Here is a 9,929-nt window from a genome sequence, read left to right as displayed (position 1 = left end):
AAGAAGAACAATAAACAGTATGAAGAGATGATTAACAAGTATAGGGAGAATCCTGAAGTTGAGGAGGAAGAAGATGGAGATGATGATGACGAGGATGGGGAAGATGAGGACTCAAGAGTTTGAGGAAGACCCTTCAAAACTTGGTATGGAATCTGATGCAGAAGAAGATGAGGACAAGGAAGCTGGTGAGGATGATGCAAATGAAACTGGTCCAGGGTGGGAAAAGATGATGAGCAAAAAAGATAAGCTCATGGATAAACAGTTCAAGGACCCAAGTCAAATCACCTGGGATACAGTCAACAAGAAGTTCAAGGAGATTGTAGCTGCAAGAGGAAGGAAGGGAACTGGAAGGATTGAGTTGGTTGAGCAACTCACATTCTTGACCAGAGTTGCCAAGACCCCTGCTCAGAAGCTTGAGATTTTATTTAGTGTTGTCTCTGCGCAGTTTGATGTTAATCCTAGTCTAAATACTCACATGCCCATAAACGTGTGGAAGAAGTGTGTCCAAAATCTGCTTACCATACTTGATATTTTGACTCAATATGCAAACATTGTGGTTGACGACATGGTAGAGCCTGATGAAAATGAGACACAAAAGGGGACAGATTATAATGGTGCTATTCGGATTTGGGGAAACTTAGTAGCTTTCCTTGAAAGAATAGATGTGGAATTTTTTAAGAGCTTGCAGGTCATTGATCCACACACCCGTGAATACATTGAGAGGCTTCGGGATGAGCCCACATTGGCAGTTCTTTCTCAGAATGTGCAAGAATATCTGGAAAGGGCTGGTGACAACAAGGGTGCAGCGAAGGTAGCTCTTAAACGGGTTGAACTCATATACTATAAACCCCAGGAGGTATATGATGCAATGAGGAAGTTGGCTGAACAGAATGAAGGTGGAGAAGGTGAGACAGATGGGGAACCAAAAGCGGTTGAGGAGAGCAGGGCCCCACCATCATTTGTTGCAACTCCAGAAATTGTGCCGCGGAAACCCACCTTTCCTGAGAGTAGCAGGACATCGATGGACATCCTGGTTTCGCTCATCTACAGGTCTGGTGATGAGCGGACTAAGGCCCGTGCAATGCTTTGTGACATCTACCATCATGCTTTACTGGATGAATTCTCGACATCGCGTGACCTATTGCTGATGAGTCACTTGCAGGATAGCATTCAGCATATGGATATTTCCACTCAGATACTATTTAACAGAGCAATGGCACAACTTGGATTGTCTGCAGTTAGGGTTGGACTTATAGCTGAAGGACATAGCTGCCTGTGTGAACTGTACTCCGCTGGACGAGTGAAGGAATTGCTTGCGCAAGGTGTCTCACAAAGTCGATTCCATGAAAAGACACCAGAACAGGTACTTGTTCTTTCCCTGGCTGTGATCTAGTTAATTAGTCCACGCTACATAACTCCTCTGTTAAAATGCTGACCTTATCTTGCATGTTCTTTTAAATGTTGACCTTATCTCACATGTTCTTTTAAATGCTGACCTTATCTCACATGTTTTCTGCCTATCTAACTTAAAAAATAAAGTCTCCAGTTTTCCCTCTTGTATTTTCTACTTCCCTCTTTCCCTTCCCCTGCTGTAAGTGAAATACTTATTAGCAGTTTGAGCAGTTGCAGTGTTCTATGTTTATTAGTTTGATTAGGAATAGGTTTATGTCAATACTTCTCCAGTGTTTGTGGCCCATGAGTTGTCTCATGTCTTTTTTTTTTTTTTTTTTTTTATGTTGGTCCTTTTCTCTATATTTTTCCACTAAATTTATCGTGAGTTGAGTTTTTCATTATTTTTTTTTGTATTTTATATTTATTCACTATAGGCCAATTTTTGGTTGTTTAAGATTTGTAAGCGTCGTGAATGGTTAGCCTCAGTTTCCTTCTAGGTTTGATGTAGGAATGTTTGTGTTTGGATAATAGATTATTTGGGATAATTTTTTAAAAAATACTGTGGCACTTTTTTGATGTGATGTATATGAGATAAAAAGATGGTTGGAAAATGTATTGATGATGCAAGCAAATAAATTTTTGGTAATAATCCACTAACTGAACAATTATATTCTATGGTTTCTGCTGTAGTGGGTGTATCAAATAGTTTTGCTTGTCAAAATCATGAGATGAAGGCTATGATGTTGACTTCATGCAGTAAAACTAATGAACTACAAATTTAGTGATTGTATTGACTAGGATTGTAAAATTTTCAATCCACTTGTACTCCTTGATTCAATATGAAATTGATATCCTCTGCCTCACTTTTTTTAGATTGACTGTATAAATAATCAGAGGGAAACTAGATTTTTAGCATCTGTATGTACTTCGTGATTCACAGCTGGCTAGCTTTTCCTTTGAACTCCTTTGTGGTGTCGCTTGGAGGATTGATTTTTATCAATGATTACTATTTTCAGGAACGGATGGAAAGGAGGCGCCAAATGCCATACCATATGCATATAAATCTTGAGCTTCTTGAGGCTGTCCATCTGATTTGTGCCATGCTGCTTGAGGTTCCTAACATGGCAGCCAACAGCCATGATGCTAAGCGCAAGGTTATCAGCAAGACTTTCAGACGGCTGCTTGAGGTGAGTGAGAGGCAGACATTTACTGGTCCCCCTGAAAATGTCAGGGACCATGTAATGGCAGCCACAAGGGCTCTTAGGCAGGGAGACTACCAGAAGGCCTTTGATGTTATTAATTCCCTTGATATCTGGAGGTTGCTCCGCAACAAGGACAGTGTCCTTGAGATGCTAAGGGCTAAAATCAAGGAAGAGGCACTTCGCACCTACCTTTTCACATATTCATCCTCTTATGATTCCCTCAGCCTGGATCAGCTTGCAAAGATGTTTGACCTTTCAGATAAGCAAACTCACAGCATTGTCAGCAAGATGATGATCACTGAGGAGCTTCATGCAAGTTGGGACCAGCCAACCCGGTGCATGGTGTTCCATGATGTTGAGCATACTAGGTTGCAGGCATTGGCATTTCATTTGACAGAGAAGCTGACTGTTCTTGCCGAAAGCAATGAGCGAGCACAAGAGTCGCGAATTGGGGGTGGAGGATTGGAAAACCTTCCCCTGAGGCGTAGGGATGGCCATGATTATGCTGCAGCAGCAGCAGCTTCTGGTGGCACTGCTAGATGGCAAGACTTGTCTTTCTCACAAGGCAGGCATGGAACTGGTGGGGGTCGGACAGGATATAATGCCGGAGGAAGAACATATTCAGGGCAAGCTGGTGGCTTTTCTAGGGACAGAACTGGTCAGTCTCGTGGAGTTGGGAGAACTTACCAAACTGGTTCAGCTGCCAGGGCGAGCCAGATGGATGGTTCCACACGTATGGTCAGTTTGAACAGGGGAGCCTACGCATAGAGTAGCAGAAATAGACGAACCAGCACTGCAATAGCGCATCTTTTCAACCTTTTGAAGCTCATCTATTTTATGTAATCATTCTGAAATTATTGATTGTTCTACAGAGGAGTTTGGTCTATGATTCCTAGTCAAGCCTTTGTTAACTTATGAACGGATACTTTGTTTGTTCCGTCTTATTAGGAAAATTTTGTATGTCAAAAACACTTCTTTTTAGCTTTTTGAAGTTTTGGTTGTGGCTTGTGTGTCTGGATTCTCTTCATCTACTGAAAACAGCGAACTTGGGCGAACTTTTGAATAGCTTCCAGCTTATGATTTATGCCAGCATGCATTAACTGTGAATTCATCTTGTTAGGTATTTCTAGGTTTACTTCCATACGCTGTAGTAACGTGTCACTAATTGCAAGAAATTTCCAGCAACATCTGGGCAGTGTAAAGAGAGATGTGCTGGGAAAAGTGGACTTCTGTGATGACAGGCAACTGCAAGTATGCAATCAGCAGTAACCATTTGTTTCACCTGTTTACAGTTCTTTGGCATCAGTTGTTCACCATTATCTCTTTCTTGCTTGTTTGAAATGAGCAATGTCTGAAGTCTATTTAAGAATTATCATCAAAAACTATTTTGAATCCAAAGATGACATTGGCTCGTTTTGGAACTAGAAAATAAACAATAAAAAAAGAAATTGATCTTAGGTCATTCACCAAAAAAAAATAAATAAATAAAAAATTGCCATGTGAAATGTAAACAACATTCATTGGGGTCTCGTCACTAGGCTATAAGAGTAAATTTTATATACACTGACGATATATATACATTATTATATTTGATTTTTGTAATATATATATATATATATATATAAAAGCTCAATTTCAAATTTAAATTTTGTAAAAAAAAAAATTGCCATGGGAAATGTGAACAACATTCATTCGTCACTAACTATGACTATAGCACCAAGTTTTCCCAATTCCTTAAAATAAGAGTAAATTTTATATACTCTGACGATATATATACACTATTATCATTGAATCTGTAACATATGTATAAAAGTTGAATTTAAAATTAAATTTCTTAAAAATTTAATTTTAAATTTAAATTTTATATAATTATCAATCATAAAACCCGACAGGGTAGCGTCATTTTATATAGATAGTCATACCTTTGCAGCTTGTGTTCACATTTTGCGCCGCCAGATGTCAAGTTTGGGAGAATTTGCCGGTTGGACCTCCAACGGCCCGCCTCCGGAGTATTATTTACTGATTGTTGGATCTTAACCTCTGTTTAGTAACAAGACTGGATAATTTTGAAAACAACGTTTATAATTAAATATTTAGTTAAGAATGTATTTTATACAACCCTGAAATCATCTAAACTTATAATTTGTGGCAGACAACAAATTTGTGCCATCACTTCATATTCGCGGTTCAAATTGAACTTCTCAACTTCAGATGCTCCCTCTGTTTGACCAGAGATCCAGCAATGAAAAGCACCAGAAATAAACAGATTTAATAACAGCTTGGAATATCTTTTGAGGAGTACTAAAATTCAGGTGTTCTTGGAGTGCGTCTCTTTTGGTCTCGTTTGGATTGCATTTTCCGTCATTTTTCATGGAAAAATTATTGTAGCGATTTGATATATGTGAGGAAAAAAAGTAATAGGAAAATGTGTTCACGGAAAATGACGAAATTTTTCTACGGAAAACAGCAATCCTAGCAAGGCCGGGCCGATTAGGGATTGCGGTACTTTTGCTAACAAAAAAAAAATATTCCCATATGATAAAAGCCATTTTGGGATGTTTTATAATCATTGTTTCATAAATTTTCAAACGGTTTTAGAGTGTTTGCTCTTGGGATAACTTTTCGTTATTTTAAAGAATGATTTGTCTAACGGGTGTCCACGGGGCACTCATTATTCATTAAAATATATTTCAAGTGTTATATTTTTAAAAATATGAGATTAATTAGAAAAAGTAAATAAATACGAAGGAGGATAAACAAGATTAAATAAGGAAAGCATATAAACGCAAGAGAGAATAATATTAATAATTATTAGTATATGTATATACATGATAGGTTAGGTGAATAACATGCGTGTTAGGGAACCGGTTAAAAAAATCCTTTAAAGAATTATAAATGAAGTTTGATCATTTTATCATACACTAAAAGTAAATAAAGATAGCAACAGTAGTATTTCAACAGTCAAAATCATACATCATTCAACGTAAAAAGTACTCGTGCCAGTAATCCTGGCAAACACACTAAAACTACTTATTAACTACTCATGCTGATAAACAATGTGCTTTATAAGAAGCCACGACAGTTGCATATGGAATATTCTCTTTCTGAAGTAAATATATATAAATTCAAGGGTAAAATATTGCTAAATTAGGGTCATTATTATTACTCATAAATTGGAAATTGACTGGTCAATACCGACCATCAGTGACAAGCCATTAATGACGGTTGTCAACAATGTTGACATTTTCCTTGTGTACTATATAGTTCAGTTGTGTAATAGTGAGAAATACATATATTGAAGGACCTTTAATCATTCTAGAAGTACAAATGGTGAAGAGGTAAACACGCAAAAAACGTATCTCAAAAAAAATAAACGAATTCTGGTGTCAATTGCGTGCCCATTAAGGTGAAAAAATTGAAAACAAGTGAATTTGGCCATTTGCAAGGCAATGTTTGCGACAGATCATTGGCCAGAAAATGCGTGTCTTCATTGCTTTAATTCTTGTTCATCGCCTTCAAATCTTAATCTCTAGAAACAAGTTAACATTGGGATCATCCTTTGACAAATTTTAGCTCCGTTGGACGGCCTATAGCCTTGGCTGATCTATCCTTTTTATAACAAATTTTGGGATGCTTGGCAGCGTTTTGAAACCAGATCGAACCGTCTGGTCGGACCGGTCAAATCGCGAATGGAGTATGACGCCGATCAGATTCACTGATCAACTTAGAAAGTGATTTGAACCAGTCGAATCCAATAAGGAATCAAACTTTTGAACGGTTTCAAACTATTTTTTTTTTAATTTCAAAGTTATATAAGTTACCAGTTAACAATTAAAAGAATAAAAAACCTTTGAACCGAATTGAACCGAAAGCTTATTCGGTTCACTTAACGGTCTGGTTTTGAAACATTGATTTTTAGTAGATCGGGATAAAGATCACGAGTGAACATTAAAATTAATGATACCTTTTGTTGCTATTAAGTAGATTGCTACGAGAATCATTCAAAAAAAAAAGAGTAAAATAATTAAATTTTGCCCCTTGTTATTCCTTTAATTTTAAAATTGATTAGTTCATTAATCAGAATGAAACTCATTTCGGTTTCAATCCAAACGGTTGAGGGGTATAGTGCCAAAAACCATATACCCATGTTGAGGTTTATACTTGCTATCCTATTTTCAATTTCAGAATAAGAACCAAACACCCCAACTACCATAATCTTTTTCTGATGGAGGCAAAATGAAATTCACTTTCCTCTTCCCTCAAAAATCATATTAATTACCTTGGCAGGCTTTAGGGTCCGCAGTCAACCACTGTTTAGTACATGTATCACACACAGAAAGTCAAAAATTGAAGTGCTAAGAGACATTAATCCGCCAAACATGAAAAGACCATTTCTTTATCTTTGGCAGGAAGATGCCGTGCTATAAAATAGTGTGGTAAAATGTACACATCTCTTTCACTGACAATAATGCGTCATGGATGATGTTCAATTCTTGATCTTGCCACTGACAAAATGATCCATGAAGATGCTTAAACTATTACTATCAAAGTTTTCTAGCATTAATTACTTTAGCTTTTCAAAATTTCTGACAGGGAATTAATTAACTTCAATAGACAAAATCATTAAAAAAAAAAAAGGCAAGAGTATTCAGTAAAATTTTTTCTCTCATCTTTTTATAAGGGCTACTCTTCTTCTTCAAATTCTAAAGAGTATTCAGTAAATAACCTCTTCATCTTCAACCTATCGTGTTCATTTTACACTTGATGGGCAGAATTGTGCTTAGTACACTTTCGAGTTTACAATTTAATAAAGCTAGCTTAGGATGATGCAATCAAAGGGGGAAAAAAATATGATAAGATAATATGTTACTTCCCAGAAGCACCTGGTTTCTTGGCTTGATACATTTCTCCCTCTCTCTGTGGAACATGAATTCGAGGTCAACATTCAACATGTCTTAGTCTGTGACTATAACACCAGCCTACATAGTCAATTAGTCATATAAAAACCTTCCAGCCATAGATTGTTTTTGCTTTCTTGGCAAGATAATCACCCACTTAGCTAGTAGTTTTGTGTATACTGCCCAAGTTAGAACTTAGAAGCAGCCTAAACTCTTAATGAGTTTCACCACCCCTAGTTCTGATGGACTCCTGCAAAATAGGTTTCCACTAATGGAATCAAAGGGATTCCTTGATGCTACCGAAGAAGATGAAATAACAAAGTTAACAGGCAAAACCATGTTGAGCTCTGAAAATTCTTGCGCAAACTATGGTGATTTGGATCCCAAAGACAACAAAACAAAGCCAAACAAAAGAAGATCGAGGGCATCGAAAAAGACTCCTATGATTCTCCTCAATGCCAACACTACGAATTTTCGAGCCTTGGTGCAACAGTTTACGGGCTGCCAGAGTGCTCCTTCTTCTTCATTCAAAGGTCCAATCAACTTGAACTTTGGAGGAGGGAGTGCAGAAAATGATATGGACGTAGCTGATCATCAATCTAGTATCTTTGGATACAACAATTTTGTTCAAAACATTCAGGCTGATGATCAAGTGCGTGATCAGCAGCAGCAATTAGAAGATCACGAACGTCTGTTATCTAGTGGGAGCTTTGATGGAGATGCTTCCCTTTCAACATATGGTAAACCTGAAACTTATGCAACCGCCTTGGAAAACATAGGTGCAGAGAATGGTAACCTTTTTCACGATTTCCCAGGAGATTTTTCTTCCAATGTACTTCCAGATGATGATGATTTTACCTTCTGATGGTTCTGAGAATCAATTACCAGTAGAAATGTTTGTTTGTCATCTTCATCACTCAGATAATGAATGCTAACAGCCCCCCGCCCCCCCCCCCCCCTCCCTCTCCCAACAACAAAACAATTGTATTTTTCGTTTCGTTAGACGTTTCATCCATGAACATATTAGTTTATAAATTCCTATAATATGACTATCCATTAACGGAAGAAATAATATGATTTTCTACAGCTTGCTTTTTCCTATTTATTATTATTATTTTTGAATATTATGTTTGCATAGCATCGTACTATATATGTTTAGCGTTTTTTTTTTCAAAAAACTTTATATGTTACTCTTGGATTTAGGAAAGTGTAATATGATTTGCCAAGTTGATGTGCAGATATACAAATACAGGAAGGTTTACACAAGTAAACACTACTATATTTTCTTTGCAAACCATGAAATAATTGTATTAGCAATTCCAGGCTTACTGGTTGCAGAACTTGCTTCCATTAGATGGTATGGTAAACAGTCAGATCAGCCATATCATGTTTCTGGTTCGAGACACAGTGGTATACATAACACGAGAAGGAAGAGAAGCTCCTACAAATCTCACCACAAAACTAACTCTCCATCTGTCCGCTAGACTTCTGCATGTTCATCCACTGTGTGTTACTTCAAAGATGAATTCAAAAGGAAATTAACACTCTATGTCTAATTTTTTGCACATAGATAGAATACAGAATGAAACATAAAGGGGAGGATTTGGGATAGGTACAGTTAGCATTAAATGTTGTTGTTGGTGTAGTTGTACACATTTATTTAAATTAATGTACCCAAATAAAATTTATGAATACATTGAAGTTACGTGATTGCATACCGTATCACGTAAAAAGTATAACAGTCTCACTAACAACATGTAATGTGTACACTTACAAAAGTAAATGTACACGTCTATTTAAATTAGTGTACAGGGACAAAATTTATCAATACAGCAAAATTATTTTAGTGTATACCACATCGTGTAAAATGTATAACAACTGCATTAACAGCATACAATGCCGACTGCACCTACTCCAAACCCTAAAGGGTAAACCAAAAATCGAAATCAAAACGAAATACGAATAGTTTGCGGTTGTTTTATGCACCAATTAAGGATAAGTAACGTTAAAAGCACTCCTACATTTTTTTTTTCTAGTTACCCTATTCAGTCCCTCGCCTTCAGTTAGCATTGATTTCCTGCCAAACTTACACATTTGGATTTATATGATCATTGGCCCAATTTGGCCCAAATAGGACGGAAGACAAGTTTTAACTTGCAAACCTCGGGGAATTTGACAAAAGGGGAAGAATCAAGCATTAGATTAGTTACGCTGCGTATTCCATAACTAGTAACCTTTAGTAACACAATAATTATTGGATAGTGTATTATTTGAAATATTATTTGGAATAATTACTGTAACACTTTTTATGATGTGATGTATGTGAGATAAAAAGGTGATTGGGAAAATAAAAAAAGTAGGTTGAGAAATGTGTTTATGATGCAAGCGAAATATTATTTGGGATAAAAGTACTATCCAAACAAACGTGTTTATTTAG

The 9,929-nt window shown here is 36.7% G+C and overlaps 1 pseudogene; it reads left to right on the top strand.

Annotated features, from left to right (window-relative positions):
- The window catches only part of LOC113782104, an 11,797-nt pseudogene extending 8,114 nt beyond the window's left edge, over nt 1-3,683 (top strand).
- The last annotated feature ends 6,246 nt before the right edge of the window (nt 3,684-9,929 follow it).

Source organism: Coffea eugenioides, chromosome 9 (genome assembly GCF_003713205.1).
Source record: "Coffea eugenioides isolate CCC68of chromosome 9, Ceug_1.0, whole genome shotgun sequence".
Classification (NCBI taxonomy): domain Eukaryota; kingdom Viridiplantae; phylum Streptophyta; class Magnoliopsida; order Gentianales; family Rubiaceae; genus Coffea; species Coffea eugenioides.
The sequence above is the reverse complement of the archived record's forward strand: the minus strand, read 5'-3'. Positions and strand labels throughout refer to the sequence as shown.